At 40.6% G+C, this 24,737-nt stretch overlaps 1 long non-coding RNA gene across 3 annotated transcripts in view; it reads left to right on the forward strand.

Moving 5' to 3' along the window:
• The window catches only part of LOC135247944 (uncharacterized), a 131,162-nt gene that overhangs the window by 7,160 nt on the left and 99,265 nt on the right, over window positions 1–24,737 (forward strand). The window contains exon 2 of one of the 3 annotated variants that reach the window (XR_010328332.1): window positions 18,597–18,744. The exons of the other annotated variants lie outside the window; for them this stretch is intronic. This is a non-coding gene — a long non-coding RNA (uncharacterized LOC135247944). The remainder of the gene's footprint in view (window positions 1–18,596; window positions 18,745–24,737) is intronic. 3 annotated transcript variants of the gene reach the window in all.

The following is a 24,737-nucleotide window of genomic DNA, read 5'->3' on the forward strand; positions in this document are numbered from 1 at the left end:
CATTTTCCAGCAGTACCTCGGTTTCGCTGACATGCCATGCCTGGTAAGATTGTGTCAAGCTATGAGACGGATAATATGACACTTTAGTAATCAGTCTCTCAACTGGCTGCCAGTGGTTTTAGTGGAAATTTTAATTGGTCAGTTGCTAGTGTTGCATTTATCTGAGACGGTAAATTACAGCTGTTAATGACTTGACCCAATTTTAAGTTACTGTCCTCGTTCCACCAACTCTAATCAACTTGTTTTTTTTGTTCATTTCACTACTTCTAAGTGAATTTCATCCCAAGTCAGTGTTCTGGGTGTCGATCAGCTTTTTCAAAAGTGTATCTTTTTTTGTTTTATGTGATTTTTCAGCTAGATGGCAAGTCTGGAAGGCCTTAGTTCAAACTGCCATCTGTTATACATATCCTTCAATGTAACAAACTCCTCTCCATCATGGTTATTATGCTTCATTTGTACAATAGTCTGTACAATACAATAGTCTCTAAATTTTGGTGTATGATGTGAAGGGAAGCATAATCCCCATAAACAACTAGCACAGAACGTCTGCAATTTTCAGACCAGGCCATATCAAAGACTCTGACATACAAACGTCACATTCAGGAGACAGTGTTGCTGGAAGCATGGAGAGCCACTTAATACCAAAACATGTCTACACAATGCATATCCAGTTATGACCAGATGCAGACAATGGAGATCTGGTCTGGTGGATGAAACGTTATTTGTCGATGTTACAGACGTTACAGAGATCATTTATCTTTCTCACTGTGACTGTAGCTGGTCAGATGTCCCAAAACACGCACATTAATGTGTAAGAATTTGACATGGTTTGCGCCATTTTAAACACATCCTTTCTATAAATGTTTCCCTAGCTCCTTTCTGATGTAAACTGAAAGCAATGTGATGAGCAAATGATTTTTTTTTTCTGAGACGCAATAGGGGGAACTTTAATTTAACCACGGCGCTCATGATCCATTTAGTTTCTCGGAGCAACCCCAGGGGAGGTTTGCTTGGAAAATGGTACTCTTCCCATGTCTCTCCACGCATTGAAAACCATCCATCCTCACTCCCATGTTAGTGAAGCCATTCGGCTGTGTTATTTGCTCAATTGAGGAAGCAGCAGAAATGTCTTTCCTTCACTTCGTGCCGGACACGGCTATTCATCATGTTTCCACCCCCTCCCCCGGACTCTCCTCTCCCCATCCCCCCCAGGGGTGATTCCATCTGCAGTGCATGCACAGCTGACAAACAGGTTGCCTCAAACGGCACATGCAGCGAGCTAGCTGCAAATGAGATCCCCATGCGCAGGCACTCCCGTGTTCCATAAGGGTCGATGATGAGAGAGCAACAGACCTCCCTCTCCTCTCTTTTCAGTCGCGGTAATCAAGTTCAGCATCAGGCAACTCTCCCCCTTGTGCCCCAGGGCATCGGTTCCAATTTGTGCTGGGATTACTGTAATATACCTCAAAGCATTTCCCAGAGACCAAACACACCTGACCCCTGGGTCAGCCTGACAAGCCCCTGTTTCCCACCTTAATGCATAACTAATGACATCTCTTTTCATTTGCATCTGCCTCTCTCTCGGCTGTGGTGGGCGTGATGAAAGCTCTGCAGTGATGCACTGGAGTGCTTAGCGATTTTCATGTCTTGGTAGTCATTTGACTTTTTGCCCTGGAGTGAAGTCGGTGTCAATGCTAAAACATTGGTTTGAAGACGCGGGTGACTCGGTGCTGAAAACATTTTTAAATTGAATCACTGGAGTAACAACTGCAGTTTACTGTGCCCTGGTGCCTACCACTATGACATAAGGTATTCGGTAACGACTCTTGCCTGGTTGAGGATAACTCCAGTGGGATGGCCCTTTGTGGTTGACTGCTGTCTGTAACCGGAGTTTGGACCGGAATCACTCTCTTGCTTTCTTAGTCCACTTCCTCTTCACTTGGTGTTTAGGCCAAGTAGTCCACCATAGTGCCACACATGTTTTATACTTAAAATACCCTATGTTTTATTCACACTATGATTCTTAATGAAGGTTTTGGTTGGTAAAATGAATTTCTAGTGCTAAATTGCAGTTCAGAACTTCCATTGCCATAGCTTTGTCCCTGGACACGGCACTTCCCAAATTTTCGGAAGGCGCATTAAACTGGAACATTTCAGGTTTAGTGAGATGGAAGTTTCAGCGTTAGCAACATGGCAATGTGTATGTGCTTTGTCTGTGTTATAGCCTTTCCTTGCATTGGCTGCTCTCCACACCATTACAGACAGCACACCAATCCAACGTTTAATGTCAGAGGGTAAAAACATGTCTAGAAGACTGAAAAGGAAATGCACACAGAAAGAATATTATTGCCAAGATGGTGTGTCAGCTCTAGTTTTGTTTTCCAAAAATAATTTTCTTTGATGTATTATTCATGGTTCTGCATTAAACTAATACTACAGACTCTACCTCACAGAAAGCAGCAGATTCTCTGGAACCTATTTTCTTTAGTGCTCATTGTATTACATGAATGGTGACTTTATTTTATATGAATTTCTGAACAAATGAAATTAACAAATTCAATAATTAGTACTACCTTTGGTTATGGAAGCTAGATCAGTCAAGAATTAATTGAGATAAGATTATCTTTGGAAGAATCATGAACGCACAATTATTTGAAACTTTATTCTTGGGTTTCTCAAAGGACCATATCGATCTCGAAATTTGACCTCCCATGATCACTGGTTCAAGAGAATTTTCAGCAACCATTGCAGAATTGAACCTCGTAAAGTCCTGCCTGTTCTTCACTCCCTCCCTCAGCTCGCTCACACCGATGTGATTGTCAGACTGGACGTTTACAAGGACATGAATATCAATGCAGCTGGCAAATTGAAATCACGGCGAATGAGAAACATGGAAAGGTATAAGGTGTAAATATTTGTGACACCGTACGTGTGCAATTACCTCTGAAATACCGAGGTTCATGTATTTTAGATGAGACAAGATATTAACGCAGGAGCGCTTCTCTGCAGCCTATCTACACTTCTCAGACTGAGGTATTTACCTGTGTGATCGAAACGCTGAAATACCGAAGGTTTTTTTGGTGATGGAGGGAATAGACATGCTCAATTAGCATTGCCTTGCTCTTTTTGTTTCCACTTTGTCCATGTAAATAAAAATGTTGTGACAGGCATTCCGGCTGGTGTCCTGTGAGCTGTTCATGCCTCGCAGTGCTGTTGACATCTACCACATGGCTTATCGATCCTTCCCTCTCTGTGACTGATGCTGTACTTAAGAATTCATTAGGCGAAGGAGCAAGGGGACTACTGAGGCTGGTGGCCCTTGGTTGTATTAGTCCTTATTTACAAACCCAGGAGCTGTTTTTCATTGTAAGAAAGATGGCCACTACAAGATGGTGCTGTTTACAATCCCTCAGTGTCCTAATGTGCACACGCACGCACATGCACACTAGCTCATGCACAAAGTTAGAAACACATGCTTTTACAAATGCACATGGGCATACGCATCCCATAGCAAGAAACAGCTCTAAGGTTTACAGCTTTTGGCAGAGCGCACCGCTCTTGTGAATAGTCTAGCACCAGCTCTAGTACATACACAGCATTCTCATTGCCCCTGCACTGGAAAAGCACCACTGTCATGCTTTTCAAACATGAGTGATAAGTAGATCTCAAACTTCCAGTGTGGAATTATTCCGCCCATTCCTCTCACAGCTATTCATTCTCAAAATGCTTTAGTCCTTGATTAAGCCTACAAGCAAACATGATGAGCGGAAGTGTTTCAGTCCCTTTGATGATGGTGGACTTGATGGATTAAAACAAGATGGTCTTGGTTCCTATTGCAGTGTGAGCACTGTTTGGAAGAGCAGTCACTGGCATTTGCTGAATTGTTTTTTGTCGGCAAATCCCCTCCATTGTTTCATGTGCAGATCTAAGAGGGCTAGAAAGCAAAAGGAAGTGGAGAAAGCCATTGGCCCTGAATGTCAGGGTTGCAATCATAGCCCAGGAGAATTTGGTGATACATGTGCTGTAAATGGTGTGTGGATGGCTCATGACTGGGGCGAGATACGAAAATAATTTCCATTGCAATCCTTTGAGGTGAACCATTCTCTGTGGTTAGTACACACACGTGCGCACACGCACACAAGCACATGCGCACGCAAACACACACACACACATCTAACATCACTTACTGTTATTTAGCATTTTTGAAAACTAATTCATAATCTATCATCCATATTGTACATGGTTTTATTATGTAACCTCCACTTTTGAAACACAGGTGCCTATATTTGCCATGCCAATAAAACACTTTCAAATTTGAAATTTGAATTTGACAGAGATTTAACCATCCTTCATTACCACACTCAACTAATGACATTATATAAATAAAAACAAATAAACAATAAAACGAAAAACCTAAATCACATAGAAAAAACACATCTATCACAGGAAACTTCAGGCTCTCCATTTTTTTTGTAATACCAAAACTCCACCATCACTCTATCCCTAATCGTACCCTTAAATACAACAACCACAATCCTATCCATCCCCTGCACCAATCATACTTTTCCGACTTGTATAAAGTACCGTTTTTGAGAGAGACACACAGAGAAAATGCTATGAATCTTCGCCCTTCTGACGAGCTCTTGAAAGACTAGAACTATAAACACAGTGAGAGCACTTGTGCAGAAAAGGAATTTCACGTGCCATCTGTGTGCTTCCCCTATAATCAGCTCGCCTGGGAACCACCTGCGCCTCCCAAGAGCTTAACAGAAAGACATGGATTCTTAAAAGGCTTTTTTCTCTCTGCCTCCTTCCCTCTCCCCTTTTCTCATGCCGAATTGTATGTAAAACTACTTGTAAAATTGCACGGCATATGCTGGTTGTATCCAACCACAGGAGTTTATTTTTTTTTAATACATACATAAAATAAATGACAAAATGATATTAAAGCGAATAAAATAAACTGTCAAAAAAATGCAGGACTTGTCTTTTCGTTGATTTCATGGTTTTCTTCAGTTTTCCCAACTTGTAATGATTTGTTAAATGACATAGAAAGACTGAAGCCGGAATGCACTGTGAGGCCCAGCCACATTAGTGAAGGAGTGTACATTTCCTCACCTTCCTCTAAATGACAAGAAGATTGAAATGGTTCCCTGCATCAACAAGGCACGCTGGCTTCACACCAGCGCTTTTAATTAAGGAAGCCATACTTTCGGAGATGAATCTGCTGTTACGCACTCAATAATAAAATATGCATTACGGAATTGCTTCTCCTCACAGCACAAGGTGCTCTGTCTATATCTCAATATTAAACTGATAATTCAAAAGGAACTTCAGAGCTCCCTGTTTTTCTGTAGTGTTATTTGGATGACTCCAATGTTTCAAAGCATACAGTTCCATCTATTCCATTTCTCCCGTGTTCTCACTTCCATAAGAAGAAGGAACTCTTTTTTACACCAGGGCAAAGAGATGGATGACTAAAATCAGATAATACCAGGTCTATAGGTCTGGGGTATGACCAGTGCATGTCAATAACTGAAACAATTTAGGAAACAATGCGTAGCATTGCTTTGGCATACAGCTTTTTAAATTTGTGTGAGGTAAGATAGCCAATGTTGTTTCTTGTAACTTGGTGTAATTTTGATATCAATACTTGTAATGACAGGCCTAGATTGCACCAGTTTGAATGAATAACTTATGGACAGTGCTTCGTATGTGTGATTAACTCCGCATTTTTGTACGTTGAAAACGTGTTTTTCATCAGATTAAATTAGGATTTAAATTGGCTAAATTCAATGTACAACTCTGTGTTAAGAAAAATGCTAATAATGCTGTGGTACAGACTGTTTTTGGAATATCCTAAAATTTCCCTATCTGCTTTAGCTCATGCTAAAGGAACAAACTGCATATTTCTCACAAAATTATGGAAATATGAATGAATAAAATAATAGGACTGTCAACAACATCCTGGATAAGGTGAAAATCAATGATGAAAAAAATGGCAAGCTACTCCTTTAATAGAAGTCAGAATATCTATTTACAAATGAGCGTAATTATCTATGCCACATTTTTCAAAAAGGCACCACAAAGGAACACAGGTAACCGTGCATAGTACTACATTGAAACGAATTGTAAAAAAAGCAATGGGATTGGCCAATATTAATTAATTTTTACCTGGCCATTTAAAAAACAAACAAACAAAAAAATATTAATATAAATATATAAATATAAATTCAAATGGTGATTTTTTCCTGGACAGCATCATCGAATCCTTTAGCTTTGTGGTAAGTGAGGAATGTAGACTTTGTGGAGACTTAATTTATCTCAGTTGCATGCACATTCCCACAGTGCTCCGACTGGATTATTAAAAGGAGCCCCATTGGAATTCTCATCAGAGTTTGTAAATGAGTTTTTTCCCCTTCTGAATTATTCATTTGGTAATTTTTGAATTCAGTGTGTCTAAGTGCTCTAAAAATCCACAAATACCCATTTTGCTATTATGGGATAAAATATTTTTCTACTTCTCATTTACTGAAGCTTTTCTCAAGAGGGCAGACTTGTGATATGGGGTCAAAGTAAAGTACTTATGTAATGATGGACCAGTGTCATTTTCACAATAGGAACAATTATGTAAGCTCTGATTTTGTGGACATGTTTATGATACCTTATAATTAATTTGACTATTCCTTTTACAGTCCTAATCATTTTAGGATTAGACCAAGCGGCCAAAACCAGATTTCGTTTTTGAAGCTCATTTCCTGGTCTTGTTGTTCCTGGTTGCTCACTAGCGCCACTACGGTTGGCTCCAGTATAAGTGTTTTCATATCCGGTTTCCATGTAAGTCTACGGTACAAATGCGGTCAAAATACAAAGTCAATAATTTTTTCTCATGAGTACAAATAGTCACAATATGTGTATTTTATTCGTCTTATGACTGTCCATGGGTCGATTTCATGATTTATTGTGTCATTTGAGCACTGTTATAATATTTGTTGTGGACCAATGAGGTACAGTTTGCGTCACTTCCTGATTACTGCAGATGACTAAGCTACAGTAGGGGCTACAGTCTATGGTCACTGGGGTGGGATGTGGCGCCTCTTGGCCTTGACATTGTGGCTCCGACCATGGTCCACCTGTGCGAAGTCAGAAAATGCAGGCATCCCATTTCGTAGTGATTTCATTATGGCATGTGCTATTTACAGCTGCAGTAGACGACCATAAAATAATCATCCTCTGAAGTTTTTCGGTAGGAGAGTCATTTTTACTATTTCCTTCTTTAGCCTACTTAACCAAATAATTTGTTGGCCGAAAGCGTAATCAGCTTGCTATATTTGGTAGTCCAGTAGCCTATGCTAAAACTTCTCAACTTCGGCTACCAAGCTATTTGACTAGCTAGCTAACCCTAACCGGCAAATATTCAATCTGTCAAACGTGTTTGACGGCTTGTCAGTCGTGTACATTCCGTAAATGTCTACCTGGGCCATGCTTCACGCATGTGGCAAAGCTACTATAATCCCGATTTTGGGATAAACATTGCAAAATTTTCAGTTTCACGAAGCGAATGAAGAGTCTTAAGGTTTATTTGCTGAATAACATACAACACGCGATGAAATCACACACACAATTTAACGAAATTAACAATCTTTGTAAGACTGGCATTTAGAAAGGAACATGTTTTTAACATTTAAGAGACCGACAAGAGCATTTAAGACAGTGGTTCTCAGAATCGGTCCTGGGGGCTCCTTGCGTATATTGGCTTTTCTCCATTGGTTTTGATGATTTACAAGAAAAAATATAGCCTAATAATAATTAGAAATTCAATGTACATTATTTTTGTCTTCATGCACCAGGTGGAAAACTTGCTGTACAAATTGCGTTGTCATATTTACACGCCTGCAGATCAGTTATTAAAATACTTGGTAGATTTGTTAATCACCGCTGACAGTGTTAATTTTTATTCGGTAGAAAGTGACTTGCGAACGATCGGTCAGCTAGCGTCACCCAGCAAGTGAACACCACAAACGGCGATGGAGTAGCTAGTACTAGTAGCAGTTACTGGCTCATTAACTTGACTATGGCGAAAACCTACGACGATAACTTGCTCGGTTAACAGCAGGTCTACCAGACAGTTATATGAAAATTAGCCTAGTCAAATCACCAGTAGCCTACACATCTCTGATTGATTGACCATCAATGTAGTCGATGTTCTTCCCCTGTGGTTCATATTACTAACGGAGCTAACCACGGATAGCCTACCTAGCACACTGGCAAGCTGATATGCTAGCTAAGCATATTCGTTTTGCTGAGAAACATAAATTGAAGATAACTGAACATAATTGTATTATTAATGTCATACATATAACGTGATTACATGACACAGTACAGTCACGGATGAAAATTAAACTCCGTAAACATTTGATAATATATTTTAAAACATAACGGTAGACAGTCAGCTAGCCTCAAGTTCGTTCTGCAATCGTTCGTTCAGGTTGATGAGCTTTTCCGCACCGGACTGTCAATCACATTGTAAAAATCACAAGACCGTCCAGAGACTGTAAAAAATATGGACAAAGCCACTGTGACGTCACCCATTGCCTCTCCGTGGGTCTCTAAAACACGTTTTGAAGCTCAATGGCGGGCGCGGCCATGTTCTCGATTTGGAGCCAAAACCATAGAGTTAAGCGGTCTTGTGATTTTTACAATTTGATTGACAGTCCGGTGCGGAAAAGCCCATCAACCTGAACGAGGCTAGCTGACTGTCTGCCGTTATGTTTTAAAATATATTATCAGATGTTTACGAAGTTTAATTTCCATCCGTGACTGTACTGTGTCATGTAATCACGTTATATGTATGACATTAAAAATACAATTAGGCTATGTTCAGTTATCTTCAATTTATGTTTCTTAGCAAAACGAATATGCTTAGCTAGCATATCAGCTTGCCAGTGAGCTAGGTAGGCTATCTGTGGTTAGCTCACGCATTAGCAATATGAACCACAGGGGAAGAACATCGACTGCACTGATGGTCAATCAATCAGAGATGTGTAGACTACTGGTGATTTGACTAGGCTAATTTTCATATAACTGTCTGGTAGACCTGCTGTTAACCAACAAGCAAGTTATCGTCGTAGGTTTTCGCCACAGTCAGTTAATGAGCCATTAACTGCTACTACTCCATTGCCGTTTGTGGTGTTTACTTGCTGGGTGACGCTAGCTGACCGATCGTTCGCAAGTCACTTTTTACCGAATAAAAATTAACACTGTCAGCGGTGATTAACAAATCTATCAAGTATTTTAATAACTGATCTACAGGCGTGTAAATATGACAACGCACTTTGAAGAGCAAGTTTTCCACCTGTTGCATAAAGACAAAAATAATGTACATTGAATTTCTAATTATTATTATTTTCTTGCTAGCTTCTAGCTTTGTCACATTCGTGCAGCATAGCCCAGGTAGACATTTACGGAATGTACACGACTGACAAGCCGTCAAATACGTTTGACAGATGGAATATTTGCCGGTTAGGGTTAGCTAGCTAGTCAAATGGCTTGGTAGCCAAAGTTGCGAACTGTTTTAGCATAGGCTACTGGACTACCACATATAGCAAATAAGCGTTAGCTGATTACGCTTTCTGCCAACTAATTATTTGGTTAAGTGGGCTAAAGGAAATAGTAAAAATGACTCGGCTACCGCAAAACTTCAGAGGAGGATTATTTTATGGTCGTCTAGTGCAGCTGTAAATAGCACACGCTATAATGAAACCACTACAAAATGGGATGCCTGCATTTTCTGACTTCGCACAGGTGGACCGTGGTCGGATCCGCAATGTCAAGGCCAAGAGACGCCACCTCCCACCCCGGTGACCACAGATTGTAGCCCCTACTGTAGCTCAGTCATCCGCAGTAATCCGGAAGTGACGCAAGCTGTACCTCATTGGTCCAGAACAAATATTGGCACTGTGCCCAAATGACGCAATAAATCATGAAATCGACCCATGGACAGTCATAAGACGAATAAAATACACCTATTATGACTATTTGTTCTTGTGAGAAAAAATTATTGACTTTGTATTTTGATCGCATTTGTACCGTAGACTTACATGGAAACCGGATATGAAAACACCTATACTGGAGCCATCCGTAGTGGCGCTAGTGAGCAACCAGGAACTACAACACCAGGAAATGAGCTTCAAAAACGAAGTCTGGTTTTGGCCACTTGCTCTGGACTGGACTCAAAAAAAAAAAAAACCTGGACTGGAGTTTTAAAAAAAAACTGGACTGGACTAAAAAAAAACCTGGACTGGAATTTTAAATAAAACTGGAATGGACTCAAAAAAAAAAAAACCTGGACTGGATTTTTGAAAAAAAACTGGAATGGACTCGAAAAAAAAAACCTGGACTGGATTTTTTTAAAAAACTGGACTGGACTCAAAAAAAAAAAACCTGGACTGGATTTTTGAAAAAAACTGGATTGGACTCAAAAAAAAAAAACCTGGACTGGATTGTTGAAAAAAACTGGATTGGACTCAAAAAAAAAAAACCTGGACTGGATTTTTGAAAAAACTGGACTGGACTCGAAAAAAAAAAAACCTGGACTGGATTTTTGAAAAAAACTGGACTGGATTCCAAAAAAAAAAACCTGGACTGGATTTTTGAAAAAAACTGGACTGGACTCCAAAAAAAAAACCTGGACTGGATTTTTGAAAAAAACTGGACTGGACTCCAAAAAAAAAAAACCTGGACTGGATTTTTGAAAAAAACTGGACTGGACTCCAAAAAAAAAAAACCTGGACTGGATTTAAAAAAAAACTGGACTGGACCAAGCGGCCAAAACCAGACTTCGTTTTTGAAGCTCATTTCCTGGTCTTGTTGTTCCTGGTTGCTCACTAGCGCCACTACGGTTGATTCCAGTATAGGTGTTTTCATATCCGGTTTCCATGTAAGTCTACGGTACAAATGCGGTCAAAATACAAAGTCAATAATTTTTTCTCATGAGTACAAATAGTCACAATATGTGTATTTTATTCGTCTTATGACTGTCCATGGGTCGATTTCATGATTTATTGTGTCATTTGAGCACTGTTATAATATTTGTTGTGGACCAATGAGGTACAGTTTGCGTCACTTCCTGATTACTGCGGATGACTAAGCTACAGTAGGGGCTACAGTCTATGGTCACTGGGGTGGGATGTGGCGCCTCTTGGCCTTGACATTGTGGCTCCGACCATGGTCCACCTGTGCGAAGTCAGAAAATGCAGGCATCCCATTTCGTAGTGATTTCATTATGCCATGGAATGAGATACAGTATGTTTTTAAATTTACACATGATAAACAGTGATCCATCATTCCTTTGAGTGGTTGTGGACATGCAAAAAAAAAATTAATTAGGCAGTTGCTGAGAAAAAGGCAAAATGATGCATATAATTGCATTCATACAAGTATAAATGACAGCATATAAAATTCTGCCTTAGGCCACCGACTGATAATACTAATAGCCACAAAGCTAATTAGAATATCGAAATATATGGAGCCGAAAAAGCAATAACTAACTGGACAGAATCTAGTATACGGATGGACACCAGTACTGTGTGTGCGTGTGTGCGTGCTTGTGTGTGCGCAAGCGTGCGTGTACATGTGTATGTGTGTTATTGCTTCAAAGGGAATTTTGCGCAAAAATGTGGGCATAAACGTAAAATGAGAAATTCAGCATTTGACATTGGCGTACTACAGTGAAAATACTGGAAAATCCTCCTTGAAGGCCCCAAAAACCAACTGCAAATTCAACAAATACAAACTATTTATTGCAGCCATCTACAATACCTTACAGTACCCAGCCTGGCTTGAGGATGCTGAGTTAAGGTGTGGAAGGGAAGGGGGGGGATTCAGGATCATTTACCGGACCAGCCGTTTTAAGAGCTGAAAATGTACTTAATTAAAGTGACCTTATGTTCTTGAAAGCTGGGTTATGTGCTGTAATATTAAATCAAAAGATTCATGGTTTTAGCCTAATCTTTCTAATGAGACCAAACATGAATATGTTAGGAGGTGATTCAGCTCAGTTATTGAATACCTCAACAAGATGGAAATTTACTCCTGCTTTTAACAACAATGGCTGCAGGTAGCCTAATCATTAAGTCCAGCTAGTAGTGCAATTTCTTCCTTTGGGGAAAGTACAGTATTATCCATGTGAGATGTTGTGCCGTACTGACCTCCACATGAAGCTGGAGCTGCTCCCAAAAATGTCAATTCCAAACTGGCAGGCCTCAACAACTATTTCTACACAGCCATTTTTTAAGACTTTAAATTGATGACTTCAATTGAATGTCATGGATTGGCATTCAAACTTAAAATGGATAAAAGAAAACATGACCTGTATAACGATCTGTAGCCAGGCTGGACCCTGAGAAATGGCATCGCCTTCTAGTGTCTCTTCACAGACAATTCATCTATCCAGGAGGGACACCTCCTGTGTATCCTTTGATGTTTATGGAGGGCAGAGGGACAGTGAGAACAGGCAGCATTCTTACTAGGTAGCAATATAATATTGAATGGAGCCTGAACAAGTTTTCCATATTCAACTTCCTCTACAACTTCAATCACGATGAAAAGGTTTCGCAATCCTGTGAGATAATTCCAGTCTCACAATGTCAGTCACAGTGGCATGTTTTAGCAGTAGATCAGATAAAAGCCCCTTTTAATAAAGTGGCTTTCTTGGTTGGGAAAGCGAGAAAGAGAGCAGCCCTGCAGCTGCTGGGAATACTATAGCGGAGGACCCTGACACTCTGGGTCCGATAATGAGAATAAAGTGCTGTGTGGAGTGACGCATTGATCTAATTGGCAATTGTCGCTAAAAGGAGGGCTTGGCTCCCATACTTTGGACCATTCCTTTACCGCAAGCAAGCTGACTTTAGCGCTGTCCAACCCTCAGGGAACGCAGCAGTTAAACCAAGGATAGGACCTGGGGGTAAATTGTCCCTCTGCCGGTGATGAATTGCTCTGTCAGCTATAATGTGTCCCTCAGCCTCAAGGTGTCCTTTTTGAGAACATCTTAAACAAACCATTAACCTTCAACCTCAGATGGGACACATGGCAAAGACATCACAGTGTTGAACCCATAGGTCAGCCCTACGCGTGGAGTCTTATCTCCAGCCTTATAAGTCTGTCTGCACACACTTCCCTACATCTACATGTCTATCAAAGTGCAGCCCCGAGCTCATTTGTCTGTCCCCAGGAATGGACGAGATGAGGATGGATTGACACACATTGGCATCTCTCAGAAGACCAGGGGAGCTTATGTATTCAGACCTCAAACATCCTGATGTAAAACCAGACACACTTTGGTGTGGGCTTAACATGCAGGGGATATGGTGCTCTTTAAATCTTAACATATGTGATAACGATGAGAGATCCAATTATGTTTTCAAGCACAGCATAATGTAATGTGCAAACTTATATTGGGTGATTTTCTGGGCCTGAGAGTTTTAGAGGTGCCTTAAGCTGACCATTGGATTCATATCCAATCAGTGCCTTCAGTTATCCACTTAGTATCTGAAAGGGCATGGAGAATAGAGGTGCCTTTTCACTGGGCTCTATGGCTATAATAGTAGACTGAGTAGATAAAACAGACGTGCAGTAAATTGCATTGGTTGAAGTGTAGGCTAATGAATTGCCTCCATACATTACATAACTAGGAATTTCACCGGAAGACAGAAGTGCCTCCTCATTGGGTTGTTTCTCAGTAGCATGGACTGATGTTTATCATGAGTCTCACGTCATCTCTATAGAGATCAAAGAGGGGCTGAAATTCATTTGGACAACGCCCACTGGAGCCGAGTGAACAGTTAGCCTGTTCCTGTGGGTGTGGGCAGAAGTGCTACTCCAAAAATCCACACTTCATCCCCAAACAATCCACGAGAGGCCATTACTGTAATGGAGTTGGTGAACCATGATTGTGTAGCCAGATTCGGCGTGTTATGAAAGCTCACATGCGCTGATGCGTGTGGGTAGTAAATGCCCCAAAAGGATGAGTGATGAAGTCAAATGTCTTCTCAGCACATACGACAATTGGTAGGGGGATTTCAAAATCTAATTTGAGTTTTTGAAGAACTTATGACATACTGTGATTCAAATGACTTTTTGAGTGGATGCAGTTAATTATAAAACTTTATTATCTGGCAGGAAATTACTTCACCGTTTTCATATTCTTAAAATACAGAAAATAGATGATGCAGTCTGAAAATAATATTTTCCGCCCAATTTCAATCCCTGTTCAGTTGCTCCTGGGCCTAGAAGGAATGGGGGTGTGACAAAGTGCTGCCTTTGTTGAGATAATATCAAACTTTAAAATTGAATTGTTATCTTTGTCCATAGTTTAAGGAAAACATGTCCCGTCCTCGAAAGATATTACACTGCACACAGTTTCAGTGGGCATATACTACACCATATGGCCAGTATCTGCCTGCTGGGACACAGTGAGGTGCTTAAACACTGTCAGAACTACGCTATGCTGCGGTCTGTTCCCCGATTCCAAGAACTGAGACTGACCTTAATGGGGAGGGGGAGGATTAGAAGGCCCTCATGCACAGATACACGCAGCAGCATGCATTTGCGGTATGCGTCAGTGCCTGTGAGCGCGTGCCCCAGACTGCGGATAATGAACTCGGGGACCTTCCTTCAGCGCAGTGTTGATAGGTGGTTATACCGTATGAGTGGGACGAGAGGGCGAGCTTCCTGGTGGATGGTCAGTGCGTGAGAGAGTGCTTATCCGGCACTTTCTGTCCTGACATTGCTGCACTCGGTGCAGCACAATGTGGTCTCCTCGGCTCTAACAGTTGGCTCTCTCCGTTGCGTTCGTAATTAAATCTTTTATGGCATCGTTCCACACCCCCGGTGCTCTGCCTACACACACACACACACACACACACATGCGCACATAAAAAAAAGAACAACTTCCGATCGTTCATGTGTAGGCAGCTCCGGGGAGAACAGCTGTTCTGTGTGTAGAAGGATTATTTTTCATACCGAAGGGGTGGCACTTAAGAAAGATAGAAGATATTGCGTATTGCGGCTCTCATTGAGGCATGAAAGCACACAGGCGAAGGGTATGAGGGGGTGTAGTGCCCTTATTCCCAGATTTCATATAGTCCCGATAGATTAGAAAAGTATAAAATGTACTTAGGATAAAACCTCAGTTTTGTCTACATCCCATGGAAAGCTGTATGAAAAAAATAGCTCTCCCCTGCTGAAGTGCTGATGGCTATTCTTCCAAACACAAGGTGGCTGCAGTGTGGAATACAATGTTCTCCGATGCATTTACAGTATGATTTACGCACTGGAGGTTCACAGCAGTGCTTCTGACACAACCAGCCAGTGGACGGGCCTGGTCCGTAAAGGCTTCTTTTGCGGTGCATCAGTGAGCTCAGTGGCTTGAGGAAGGTGGGAAATAGGCTAATCTGCACCCGACTGTTTGAAATGATAAACAGTCAGCCTCACAGTCTCAAACAGAAGACTTAAAAAAAAAAAAAAATCCCAGTAGAATATGTTCTAGTTTACATTAGAAAATATGCACGTTATTATTTTTTAAATCTTGGAAGCACTGTATGTTTGGGGAAAAACGCATTTTAAACAAGGTGCGTCTTGGACACAGTATAACGATCAATTCCTTGGTTATACCCCATACTTGGACAGTGGCTTAATAAATTATAATTAAACCGTCTATAGGGTTTATATATAGGTCTTTTGACATTATTTCTTTAAGATTATAATGATTATAAAAAAAGGCAATAATGCCCTTATAAACATATTGCAATATGTCTGATTTTCACATGCGATGAAGCCTTTGGGCCTGGGTAATGCCAGATAATCAGAGATGCAGCTTAAATTAGTCGGACACAGTCTGTGAACCTTCAGCTTTTTAAAATATTCTGTAACAGTGCATTGGGCACTCTGCTTAACAACAGATCAAATGACATTTCAGCAGTACACTTGCAGCTTTGTAATGGTTTAAATAATTATCACTCAAAAATAAAAATTAGGAGAGAGGCTAATATGTTGGGATTAGGTTAGGATATAATAGCCTGTTCAAACAGTTTAAGCAGTATCATAATACTTCTAGATCATTTTGACTGGCTACTAAAATGTAATCTATCTAATGAATTGAGCACCTGGGCCCATTGGGGAAACTTAGGCGGTACTGGCAAAGCACACAGCTATTTACGACTGTAACTATGTTCCAGCCTCATGTACACCTCAATGAACACCTGGTTTTCATTGCATTTTAATCAAATGACTGCTGAAACAGCAGAAGCAGGAAACTGAGATCATTTCACACATTTTGGAGTATCGTTTTGTGCTTTGATATGGCAGCAGCCAAGATAAATTCATAGACTTTATCATCAAAGTTCAATCCCCACATTTTTTTACACTACTGATAAGGAAACGTACACAAATAATTTCCACAAAACCCGACTCACTAACTATAATACTTTTTTATGGCTGATAGAGGGGATCCAATATGATTTGTCCTCATGGGTACATTTTCAAGCTTTCTGTATCGGGAAACAAATTGACATCATTGTTTTCCCTTACGCCGGTTTCATTCACTTATACTTTCTTATTATTGTTCCCTTTTCTGGCATCCATTTGCTGGCCCGCAGTGAATGATCTTTGGACGGCGCTGCAATACAGAAACGAGAAATGAATTATGGAAATAGAAGGGAAGGAAAGGTTACCTGAGGTTGAAGATAATTGAATGTCGCTTTTGCTCTTGAGGCAAGGGCGCTCCAGCTCCGGCAGAGCTAATTTCATTGATGGCTCCCCGGTTTATACCAAGGTGATTTTGTTGGCTGAAAAAAAGGGGGTGCAGTGGAGCTCCTTTGGGGGGAGGTCTGTTGACACGCCGCTGGAGAAATAATCCCCGCGCGATGGCGGAATAGCGATTTAAACGCCGAGAGAAGTGGCGGAATTAGGTTGGGCCCTCGGTTCACTCTCTCGAACCGCGACGTCTCGGTGGTGGTTTTACAGCTGTTAGATTTAACGCCTTGTTTCCGTAATTGCCTGGAGACTGATCCGGCACATTTTAGGATCAGCGGTAGGACTTCATAAAGCGAATGAATCAAAATATTGTGGATATTTCCCCTCTGAACTGCGTTTGGCACGCGCAGTTCATCGCGGTCTGTGCTGCTTCCGAAGCCAGAAATGACTGCGTGCTGAGTGCAGCTGGGCCTCGTGCCCAGCTGACCTACGCTAGATGGACAACGTGCCGTTAATCAATGTGTGCTGGTAATTGTCATGAATTGTTGTAATTGTGACACATACTGTATGCTTGGTCTAAAGGTGCTGTATGTTGTAGGTTTCTCTTATTAATGATGTCATAGTGGAGTGCAGGAGAGGAAATGATCTTTTGCTTATTATAGGAATTAGGCTGTTAAAAGCTTATCTGCACCTTGACAAGCCTGGGCATGCTTCTTCCATCTCATTAAAATGATATATGTGCAGGGATGTACAGTAGTGGATCATATTTGTAGATGGTCCTCAGTCTGTCTGTGTACAGTGTGTGGCCACCACACTAGTGCATGTAGGTTTTCAGTTTCTGCCCTAAGCTTCAATATGGTGACTGGGAGCAAGTGGTTCATTTTGTGCAAATGAAAATTTGTTTTTATAGAGAGAATAACACAATGGATCGATTGTTGTTAGTCATTTAGCATAAATTATGAAACAATGTTCTTTGGGTCACAAATTTCTGGAAGCACTGTTCAGTGTTCTTCCAAACACATAAAGATGTTAAGATATCAGATCATAAGAAAATTGACTGTTGCTGCTTCAAGATGCCTTTCTATCATTGTAATATAAAATAAATGTTGGTATTGATTAATTTCATTGGTTTAATCTAATTCAATAAATGCCAACTCCACTTCTAAAATATATCGACACAAATGCTAATATTTGGATTGAACTGCTACAGCTCCTGCAGTTTTAAAAATGATTTCATGCAGGCAACTTCCTGCAAGCCATTTCATTAATGATGAATATGTACATGGACCCATACAAGTGAGGCTGATTTAGATATGCATGATATCATACCATTTGTACAGGCAACAAAAGACCACATAGATAATTTGGTTGCTTACATTTCCCTATTACAATAGCTACTGTTGTTTCAAAGCTATTTTAATTTTTTATGGAGATGAATCTACATGCTGAGGTTTCTTTTTCATTCCTATAAACTTAAATTGGCTCAAAAACTGTGCATTCTATTGTATGATATAGGAAGGAACTTAACTATACATCAGCATTACATTAAATCCATGATAATTGACTCGTGTGGCCTGCTTTGTGTTAGTGCTTTATAGAATGATGAAAGAAACTTTTATTCGAAGTGGGAAAAAGTGTATGAGGCATGACCAAATATTCAAGCCTGAATTGACAGAATGGACAAGTCATTTGTGCTTTCTGCATCTAAATCAGTCTCTCTGGTGAGATCAACAGGGGAAAGAGCGGGGGGACTATGCGGAGTGCTGTCAGCCCCTTGAAATCTTTGGCTCATCTCTCTGTGTCCATGGGTTACAGTCTGTACAGCAATGCTATTATTTTTTTAGGTTGGAGCTCATCCCTTGCGGTGCATGTGGGAGTGGATCGTGTTCCTCGGCAACTTTCCTGCGGTTTTGAGCCTCACTCATTTGTAGCCTGTGGAGCCCCAAGGAGAACCCACATGTATTACCTTGTGAGGGCAACAGTATGCCTGGGGTGAGAATAAGGTGGTGTGAATGAGAAATTTTGAGTCCAGGTGCAATTTTGTCTGCTCCCTAATAAGTGTCACCCTTTTGTTTCATCACCGAATACCCCCACGCAGCATCTACACGGAGGTCATTTGTTTGTTTCCTGCTATATCTGTGAAATTATTAAAGGTCATAGATGCACTGTAGCAGATGCCAGAATTTGATCCAGTACAGCAGCAGCAGCAGCAGCAACCGATGCATTTGAGGAAACATTATTGTAATTGCGTTTCTTATATTCAGTGAATCTTTTGTAAGACACTGCGAAGGCTAAAATTAATTACAGCACAAAAGCATCTGTGGGCTAAAACATACCATTTAGCTGAATTATATGTTCTAACTGTCGGAGTAATTTATTGAGCTGCGAATCCTCTTCAGTATGGTAATTATAAAATCATCTGCCATAGAAGGGTTCTTTGTGTCTCAGCAAAAACAAAAGATTGAGATGGAAAAAGAAAGAATGTCTAAGAAGAAGTGAGAGGCAGGATCTGCAAGTTTAGAGTAAATGAGTCAGCAGAGGAATGATTTAAATGGTAAAAACCCAGATAATGAAAACGTGTGTGCTGTGCATATGTAGAGTCTACCTTCACTCACCAGGACCTTTGAGAACCTTTGAACTTGAACATGGATCATGCATTACCCATTTCAGAATTTGGCTCAAGCCAGTGGATGTTTAGTATGTTGTTGGAGTGGGTTTCAGGAACGTCATCCATATCCATTTCAATGCTGTACAGGGTTTTAGGTGAATAGTCTCCTCTTCAATTCAGGGCCTCGCTTCACTAGAGTGATTTGCGAGGATTTTCACGCGCAGATTGCCGTATCTAGTTAAAACGCGTTTCACAAAAATGCATCGCTTGTAAATTACAAATAAAAGTAGAATGACTACGGCCCTCTTGTGTTAGTGATTGGCATACCGAGTCTTTTTTGTAGAGCCGGTGTCATTACCAGGATGGTGGAACTGCACAGAAGGTGTCACTTTGTTTCCAGTTCAGATGTCATTTGTACATATAAACCGCTTTATTGGATACAAGGCTAAGAATGCAAACTATGTGCTTATTCACGTAGGATCTGAACTTGATGTTATTACCCATTCTTTGTGTGCTGGCTAAGCTGCGTAGTAAGCAAAAGCAGGTGAACTGTATGGTAAGCCTAGAGCAGGGGTGGCCAACCCTGGTCCTGGGGAGCCGCAGGGTCTGCTGGTTTTTGTTTTCACCTTAAATGCAACAACCACTTAGGCCAAAGGAACCAGGTGAAGTGAGTTTGCTGTGTAATCAACTGCTTTAATAGATCAATTTAGTGCTGAGTAAAAACAAACCCAACAGACCCTCCGGCTCTCCAGGACCTGGGTTGGCCACCCCTGGCCTAGAGCATAGATGAAGCTGGCTGTGCAACACTGGAGTCATAACTAAGGCTTAATCAGAAACTGCAATTGCTGTGACAACAGACATTATGTATAGCCTAAGATTGCAATAGCTACTCCATTTCCATTTCAATAGCTACTCACCTGGCTATCAAGCTAGTTAGCAAGGAAGCTACTCGCCTAGCTATTGAGCTAGTTAACAAGGAAATTACTCACATAGCTCTATAAAGCTAGTTTGCAAAAATGAGACAGGACTTCAGTGCAAATCTTGGGTTGATCTATTTCCGGTTCAGGTATCATTTATGCGTATTGACCACTTTATTGGACAGCTTTGTTAGCTACCTTCATATGTAATAATGATACAGCAAGGCTACTAAGCACAGTTCTGTGCTACCATATTTCTAGCTGCTAACTTGCCAGATGATAAAGCCAGCTACAGAGAATTGTTAGCGACCTTTGTAGCTAAGAATGCTACATACGAGGCTACCAAGAAAACGTACCAGTGAATTGTACATATGCACGCACAAAACAATGTGCAAAGTACACAATCACATCATAGCCTTGTATCCAAGAAGGGGTCAATACGTCCAAATGACATCTAAACCGGAAACAAGGTGATGCCGTCTGTGCTCGTCCACCATCGTGGTAATTACACCAGATGTTTTGGCTCCGTTCACTAAAAAGCCGTTTGTGCTCATGTGGCTCTTCGTTCACTTGCAGTTCTAGGTTTAAAAACAATATGGTTAGATTTTCAATTACGTCCTATAAGTGTCGGACACATGCGACAGCACCTGATCCGTCTGGACACAATCAACCACCCCATCCTCAAAAAATGAAATTTTATTCTTCCTTGCCTTTCGAATCTCACATCAAACATATGTCTGCGAAATGAGAATTAAGTAAAATATATTTAATTTTCTGAACCCAACAGTTTTAACCAACAGCACCCTCATTTAATGGCCGGCACTCTGAATGCCGAACACAAGTGCATCAGCAGTTAAAACACCTAATTTATCCAACATGTAAAATATATTTATTTGATTTAATTTGGTCATTATTACCAAAGACACACACACACACACATACAGATCCACAATCCTGCACAGACACACACATTCACACCTCAGATGGCTATCCCCCCCAGTTCCTGCTCTGTCTTATCTGCAGGCTATGCTGGCAAAGGGCTTCGAAGAACGGCCAAATGGTGAATTACATGTCCGATACGTATCTACAAAACATCACTCTTTCACCTTAAAAATACTGCCGAGCTCAGGCTGTCAGATGCTGAGAAGCTTGTCCATGCCTTTGTCTCCTCGAGGCTGGACTACTGCGATGCGCTCTGTTCGTTGGGATTCCTGTTAAGAGCCTCCACAGGCTCCAGTACATTCAGCACAGTACCACCATGATCCTAATGAGAGTGCAGAAACACCAGCACAGCACTCCCATTCTGGTTTCCCCTATACTGACTCCTACCGAATCAAATACAAAACCCTTCTCCTCACCTTTAATTGCCTCCATGACAGTATATCTCAAAGAACCGCTTACACCACAACATTCCTCTCGCCATCTCTGGTCCAGCAACAGCCTGCGGCTTAGTACCCCCATGACTACGCTTTCCTCAGTGGGGGATCTGGCTTTCTGTTGAGCTGCCCCCATTCTGTGGAATGGTCTCCTGGCCCATCTGAAGGCTCCTCAGACTCATAGCAAGTACAAATCTAAATGGAAAAAGCATTGTAAAAACTTCCATTTTATTTTAAGTGTTTTATTATAATAGTTTATTTTCTACTTTCAAGTTTGTTTGTTTTATCCTTTTAATCCTCTTTATCTTTACTATTTATTGCATTTGTGTAGCACTTAAAGTAGATTGTCCACACAAGGAAAAGCACGTAATAATAATAATAATAATAATAATAATAATAATAATAATTATTATTATTATTCACCCGATCAGAATCCAATTAAACATGCGTTTCATAAGGTGAAGTGAAAACCTCAGTCAACCTAGCCCCTGAAACAAGCAAGAGCTAAAGATGGCTATAATACAGGCCTGTCAGAGCATCAGACCTCAAGCAGTCATTGCATGCAAACCATACGTGACAAAGTAAAATGACTAGGCCTACTTTCATTTACATAACATTAATATGTCCCAAAAATTATGGTGCCCTGAAATGAGGGGCTATGTATAAAAAGTGCTGTAATTTCTTCATGTTGAAATCAAAGTGTATAAAAATACCCTTACATAAAAGACGATCTAAAACAAATCTAAAATTGTGGAGTACAGAGCCAAATCAAGAGAAAACATGTCTTTGTCCCTAACAATATGGAGGTCACTGTATATGTTTATAATACATGCACAAAGTGACCAGCATAGTGACTGGCACATTTTACCATGCATACTAACTCACTTAGGCTATTTTCAGTGTCAAACATTTATTGACATAAACAACATTACTTTTTCACGGTAATTTTTAGAGCCCGACCGATATATCGACCAGGCCGATATATCGGCCATTATTTGACTTTTTTGACGACATCGGGATCGGCAGTTATGCCGCCGATATTTTAATAAGTATAATAAACAAAAAAACAATTATTTATCTGTGCTTGTCTGTTCGAACGTTGTAGTTGCTATTTACTAGAATTATCCAGTAGAGGGAGCTCTAATACAAGTGTGAACTGCAGCAGCTGACGCGCTACTTCTCTAATAAGACGTTTGTCACTCGTGCCACATCCAGTATTCTCCACTGCAAGACTTGTCTGCACAGATTCGATTGCCGCAATAAAGGTATGTATATTTAGTGAAAGTTTTTAATTAAATGCGTTTATACGACCACTATGTTTATCAATCCTCATTATCAAGCGAGCGAGCTAGCTAACATATTTGGTTCACTTTAGCAAGCTAGCTGGCTAGCAAGCCTTTATGAAGTGGCAGTGAGCACATAAGCAGCGTAGGATCTACATTTCCAGAGGACATCGCTGTATTCTCAAATAAACCAGCCAAAATAAAATGGCGATTGAATGCATCACACATTTGTTTTTTTATCTGAGATAATGATATTAGCTACTATATGATGCTGTGTCAATAGCCAACGCGTTATTGCAAGCGAGTGTGTCATCTAGTCACGCGTCATCGTAGCAAGCTAACCAGACAGTAAACACGCCGATAAAACACTTCTAACATGGATCATTTTAAGCCATGTTATCTAGCTTTGTCGTGATAACATGAGAGAAGGATTGTTGTTGGAGAAGTAAATCAACCAACAGTTAGCGCGGGTAACCTGCACGAAAGCGCATTGTAGTTTTTTTCACGTATTTCACCCAGTCAATTTAATTTCATCTAAAGTTATACTTGATTCACTCTTTGGCTCCGCTAGATAATGTCTTACTCTTTGAGATCATGTAGTAGAAATAAAATAAGAAAATATAATTCATTTAACTTACTGAGAATATATAATAAGAAATAATGAGGCTGTGTCAATAGCTAATCCGTTATTGCGAGCAAGTGTGTCATCTAGTCACGCGTCAGAGCGCATTGTAGTTATTTTCACCACCGAATTCTTACGGGCAGGGAAGCTCGCTAGGTAGCCTTACTCTTTGAGATCACGTAGTAGGAATAAAATAAGAAAATATAATGAATGTACTGAGAATAAATACTAAGAAATAATAACAAATTAATAATAAAAACAACAATAATAATATTTATAAAAATACTCAAAATTAATGTTTGAAACTGGAAACCTGACTTTTTAAAATTATTTTTTATAAATGACTGGAAAAGAAAGGAGTAAAAGCAAGGTGTGGAGTTATTTTGATTTCACACACTTAAAGATGGTGTTAATATATATATTTAATTTAATATCATCTTTTACATTTTTTTTATCTAAAAAGTATTTGTTTGCTTATAAGTTAAATGTTCTTAAATATAGAAACTTTAATAAAATATAAGTTTTTCAAATAGATTTGAAAATGTTGCACTTTTTGACAAAAATTGGTCGAAACATCGGTAATCGGTGGGCTAGGACTCCAAAATCGGGATCGGCATCGGACCCAAAAATCTGGCATCGGTCGGGCTTTAGTAATTTTGTTACCTATTCTCCATTTGAATCAGGCGTTTTTAATAGTACTGAATGCTTTCTGATGAGCTACTGGAACACTGTATGTAACACAATTATGAGTTGTGTTCATCTGCTGTCATCTGTAGTGTTAATTTGCCACTGGCAGCAGGTGTGGGAGAAAGTTACACAAGCTCTCATCAGGTAGAGCCACCCACGCACAATGACGGTGTTATTTCTCTGGGGGAGAAGTCAATTCATACATCTATCCTTGCCCCAGTTCGGCCACTCTAACGTGCGTGTGCCGGGGTTTCGCTGCTCATTCCAGTATTCATGCTAAGTGGCTGAGGCTACGGCCCATTTGCTCCGTTTGGCTGCAGTTTGACTCTGCAGAAGCGGAGGGGTCAGGGGTGTGTTGCACCAGCCAGAGGTTCTGCTTGGGGCCACAGTGAGCGCCGGGGGGTTTCCCCTCGACTCGGGGAGCCTGGGAAGGGGGATGGGGGGGGTGTGGGGGCAAACGGTAGATGGGATTTCCATGTTCGCTCCCCGGCC

Source organism: Anguilla rostrata, chromosome 2 (genome assembly GCF_018555375.3).
Source record: "Anguilla rostrata isolate EN2019 chromosome 2, ASM1855537v3, whole genome shotgun sequence".
Taxonomy (NCBI): Eukaryota; Metazoa; Chordata; class Actinopteri; order Anguilliformes; family Anguillidae; genus Anguilla; species Anguilla rostrata.